A 6000-nucleotide genomic window follows, 5' to 3' on the forward strand; every position below is an offset into this window, starting at 1 on the left:
TCAGCAGTTATTGCTGTTAAATACGTCTCTGAAAATTCCTATCTCTGTCCTGATTTTAACAATGTATGGCCCTGCTACTTCATGTGGAATAACTATATAAACTGCTTCTAAATGAAAAACTTCTTCAATTACCTTATTGCTATCTGCATGTAAGTCGCAATTAAATTAATGAGAATGGCATTCATTAAAGACAGCTTAAGGACATGTCTGGGAATATGTAGTGTCTGACTTTTATCATAGTTATTGTACTAGGTAAAAAAGGTCCCTCTTCAATTCCCATCTCCACATATCTTACAGCCCACCTTTCTATACACTTTCTATGGAATTAGGTAACAACTCCAGAGTTCAAATATGTTCTCAACATTGTTTAGTTTAAGTTTTAATTTTAGGTAATTTTTTTGTTTCTGCCTTGGACACACGTTCGTTAAGGTCAATTGAAAAAGACAGCATATGCCAGCCAGGTTTTTCCAAGTTTTTTATCTCTCAGGCTAAAATCTACTCAACTCAGCCTCCAGCAGGGCTTGAATTCTAATTTTGATTCTGATTCTAATTAATAATTGGAGAATTTATTTCATAGAGGTAAATTGTAAGACCATTTCCTTAGAACATATATTGCTATATCACAATGGCTGGGTTTAAAGGATTTCTCTGCAGTACACTATAATACTAACAATACTAACTCCAAAAAAAAAATGGACTCTTGCATCTGTATTCTAAACCACATTAGAGGTGACACTTATTTTCACTCCTTCAGATTTAGACCATGTGTTTCAGGGGTAAATGTCGACAAGGGCTTTATAGGAAAGAACATCCTGTGCAGCACTTTCTGGTACTTATTCCCTGAAAAATAAATACCACTGTCTTCTGACATGACACAGTCACTTGGATTAATTAGGAAGAAGTGTCATTCCAGCAGTGAAATACTGAGTCCACAAATAGTTTATCATGAATGATTTACAACATTCATTCTTTAAAAAAAGACCCCCAGTATGGTAAACCACAATTCATTAAGTAAAATATACAGTGTATATTTCATCCAAGCCAGGGTGTTATACAGATAGCCCTCACTTATTGCTCATGGAGGAGAGAAGGGCAATGTGTTTTAATGCCCTGCCCTGGGAGTCAGGCAGTCTGGATTCTATTCCTAGCTCAGACCAAAACCATTAGGCAAGTCACTTCATCGCTCTGCTCTTTATCCCACATTCTTAAATTAGATAATAACGTTTATCTTATTATTTGGTCCCTTTAAAATATATATTCTTCATGGTAGAAGCACTTTCTTACTATATTTGTCTAGCTCTTCTGTGGCTTGGATTTTGTTTGGGTTTACTAAATGATTGCTTGTTTCACTAATAACAATGGAAAGATTCATCACAGTATCCATTTTTTAAGGCTAAAACCTACAGTATATAAAGTTCCTAAATCCTTATTGAACCTCCTAGATAAGGAAGAATTAGAGACCCATATCAGAGGTAAGCAAAGAAAAAGAAGACAATTCAAAATCAGAGGAAAATTACCCTCTCATCAGCAAAAGGAATCACTGCCAGTTGCAACTTGACAGTTAGAAGCATCAAAGAGGAGGGGAGCAAATCAGTTTAAATTATATTCTGATTCTTAGAACAATAAGGAAACAGATATTTACTTTTAAATCACTTTTTAAATGTTTAAATAAACTTATTTCTTTTCTTATTCCAAGTTCTGCACCTGCTTACCCTTTGTTTCTTATTTTGTTTTAGTTCTTTAGTTGTTTTTTCCTATTCTGCGGTGAGTTTTGCTTTTCCTAACAATAGTTCTCATTCAGGCACTCCCTTTAATCCCTTAATGTTTACACATATTACAAACAAACACAGAGTCAAATTCACTCAAGAACACATTATCAGAATTATCAGTCTTTGTTATTTGGTTTTCTTCAGAGCATGTCGACTCAGTATATTCAAAATTCATGCATATCCTGAATCAAATGCAGCTGAGCTTAACAAGAATTTCAATCCAGATTTAATAGCAAATGCTAGAAACAGGAAGACAAAATCCCAGAAAGTGACTGTGAAAAATCCCAACGGTGGTGCAATCCAATAAACACAGGGAATGTACTACTGAAAGAGTACTGTACAACTGAAACTTCAGGAAAGAACTGGCACAAGAGGAAAATAAATCAAAGGCTAAACAAAACCTTTACATAAGAGAAAAAAAGACATGAATCTAGAAGCTGTCAAGAAACTTGGAGGGTGCAATGTACTGAATGAGGCAATGGCACAAGGAAACAAATGTGGAAAGAGATAAGAAAAGTGATGAGAATGCAATAGGAAAAGCGTCAAAGAATGACATAACTGATGAAGTAAAACAAGAAAACGTGGGCAAAAGGATAAGACATATGTCACCTGTGAGATCATCAGTGAATGCTACTGATCCTTTATATACCGATGAGGAGCCTGCCACAACAAAAGCCAAAAACTTTATAATCAAAAGCAAAGAACATTTCCATTGCTTTGCAACTGAATGCTAGATAGTCACATGCATTTTATCTATTTGACAAAATATCTGAAAAGGGTGCTCCTCAATTACATGACAATTGTAGGGTTTAATGGAAGTCTCCATGTTCTGAATAAACAAATAAGTCAATTCGAATCAGAAATAACAAGGAGGGGGGAAGGTTTAAGATCTGATTTGGGATGAAGAGGTGATATGAATGTATTATAAAGCTGGGAACAAACCAAATAATGATCAAGAATGTTATAGTTCTTCACCATTTAAAAATTCATAATTATCAGAATATGAAAGGATTGTGATGGGAGGAGATAGAAGAAGAAGAGGAATCTGCTCAAGGTATTATTTAAAACTGAAGGACTCCATTGTCCTGAATTGTATCCATCCCTGGAATAAAGTACCCCTCACATGACATCTTTGTCTTTTTAGGACTGTATGGTTCTGGAGTCATACAAAGGATTAAGGCTAAGCTCACAAAGGCTTAATGAACCCTATGGAAGAACTGCATGAAACAAAGTTATTCAAATTTCAAACTGACATACCAAACACTCACTTTTACTGCTGAAATGAGAGTGATTTGTGCATTGACATAAGTGACAGATTGCTGTATCTGTCCAGCTCCAGAACATCCACAGTTCAGAGCAGCTTCCTGTTCGCTTCCAATGCAGTGCTCACCTAAACCCAATTAGGAATCAGAAATTAAATGTTTGTCCTCTACCTTTTGACATTTGATTCAGTCGTTAGATGCAGAACATTGTCTAATATACACTAACAAGATCCGAGTCCTGTAAAATATGATTATTGCAACTTCTATTTTCAATGAAATAAATATGAAGGCAGTCAAATATAGAATTTGTATAACAATCAACTCTCTCCTCCAACCGTGGGAGCTCAAATATGCATCTCTTCCTTTCAGCTTCAGCATTTAAAGCAGCTAGCTTGTTTCTAACTCTCTTTTTGAGTAAAAAGAATGTTTCACGTGGTGGAATGACAGCCAATTGATTGTTACAGCCTACTTCAACCTTTCCTTTTGACTCTTCTTCAAGATGTTTGTATTTTATGGTAAATTATCCTGATGTCTAGAGTCTACCTTGAGTACTTAATTCTTAGACAAAACTTGCCCCTTCCTCAGTCTAGCCCTTACGCATGTAGATAACATTAAAAGGGAAAAAAATTAAATATTTTACACCTTCTCAGAAATATCACTGTAAATTTTGCTTTAAGCTGTACAGACTGACATAGAGATAGGAAGATTTGCATCTGGGGCTTTTATTTCCAGTAGGATTAACTTTGATATGCATATGCATACATATAATACTGCAGGATATAGCTTCAGATTAAGCTTGAAGCTTTCCTATTGCGTACAATAAATACACTGATAAAATTTTGGTAGCAGAAAGGCTACCACTTCATTTTGTTTAAAAGTTAGAATTAATACTAGATAATTGCCATTGTCTCTAAAGCAAGGAGAGTCCCTTCAGGCAAAAAAGTAAGTTATTAAAGTAGATTATAAAGACAGCTGAATTGAAAATCAGTAAAAAAGGCAGAGTAATGAAAAAAGTATTTAAAATGTGCAAGTCAAGTGCAACAGCAAATTATTTCATGACATAGAAAACATTTTTTTCATAATCATTATTTTACACATTAAGTATAAAATTATAGGCTGAATTTAATTCAGTAAAGCATTATACTTTTTTTTTTTTTTTTTTTAGTGCATGGAACTGCTTTGAAATTGTCTTGACAATATGTGCCAATGATACATACATCCGAGTTGTCTGGTTTACTCGTGAAAACAACACAGCTTTTACCCCACGACTGCTAACCCTGCAAACACAAGATATGAATTTTGGGCTGTATGCTGTTTTACTTGTTTGGCAGTAGTAAAGGTGCTGAAGATAAAAGTATTTCTCTTACAATTACACTTGTATATTCCCAGTGTGTCCTGATTATCCTGTGACTTGAAAACACTGCAGATTTCAATAAAAAAAAGCAAAACCACAAAAGCAACTATCAGCTAAAATTTGGCATTAGTGTGAGATACACTGGATCAAATATCACATTTGCTCCAACTTAGATTACCTTAGATATACACGACATACACTGGTCACCTCTGGATGAAACCAGGGAAAAGCCATGACACAGACGACACAGGTTTAATTTCTCATGCCTGTATAAGATCATTATTTTGCAGAGATTACAAAGGAGAAGGCATAATGGGTAAACTTGAAGGCCTGAGATGTCAAGTTAAATAAGTCTTTTAAAAGTATAATTACTCTTGTCCTGTGATCTTCAAGGCATGTGGGAGGAGGTCTCAGTGTTAGATCACCAGAGGATGTAATCTTAGGTATTTCCACTGATTTAAACCAGCAGAGGATCTATCACATAGACATTAAAGTACTGGTCTAAAAATAAGCTTCATAAAAATGTCTTTATTCAAGAAACATACTCTAAGTATGTGTCTTTTGAATAGAATATGTCTTAACCAATGATAAAAGAAAAAAAAAAAGTATTTTACTACATTCCTCATCATCTATGCTAGAGAATAAATACAGCAGTAGCTGTGAGTTTTAGGCCATATAATATTGGCTTTTTCAACAGAAATGTAATTTAGACATCTAGTGGAAATATGTCTGAATCTTGTGAATGGGAACTGGCTGCCAACAAAATCTGCAATTTCATCTTCATTAAAAAAATAAGTATATTACAATATTTATTAGGTGTGCCCCAAAGGGAAAACACAGCGCTACAATACATTCCCTTCTTATCCTTAAGTTTACATCTGAAAAAATAAAAATGCTCTTGTATTCATTTTCCCATTGTACCTCTACTAGATCAGATAAAGCGGGTGTGTTCTTGCTCTCTTTGAAGTTGTTTCACTCACTTCAGTGATAGTGAGATTTGAGCTGCATATTTAAACAGCGTCTAAACAAAAAGCTTGAAAGGCATTGTATGTAGTTTATGCAGTAATATCCACCCACTTTTGTAAGTACAAGATATCTTGTTCTGTTACGAAAGTACATGAATTATTGGAATGATCACTGAACAGCTCACAATCGTAAAATCTTTACCATTAGACTACATTGTTTCTTATCAGTACTTTTTTCCTGTCCCATGGAAACACTGTTTAAATTTAAACAACTAGCCATTGAATAACAGTAGTAGTCTTTAGGTTTTTTAAGATACACTAGAATTCTGTTTCTTCCTAAATATGGTAAAATTTTGCAAGGTTCCAGTGGTTCAATGAGTTATCTATCCCTGGTATCAACTGATTCTCAAGGGTTCTTCAAAAAATATAACACAATTCTAGTCAAAAATAATGTGTGGGAACTCACTCATTTCATAAATATAAGGAAATGAACTATTTTGCTGTGCATTTCCTAGAGTTCCCCCTTTCTTTCTCCATTTCATTTGTGCCTCCACCTCCTGCACCACCGCCTAAAATAACTTTCCTATCTCTCCACATGCACTATGTTTAAAGTCCAATGATGGAAATATTGTAGGGCTCAAGCACCAGGT

The sequence above is a fragment of the Numenius arquata genome, chromosome 3 (genome assembly GCF_964106895.1).
Source record: "Numenius arquata chromosome 3, bNumArq3.hap1.1, whole genome shotgun sequence".
NCBI lineage: Eukaryota > Metazoa > Chordata > Aves > Charadriiformes > Scolopacidae > Numenius > Numenius arquata.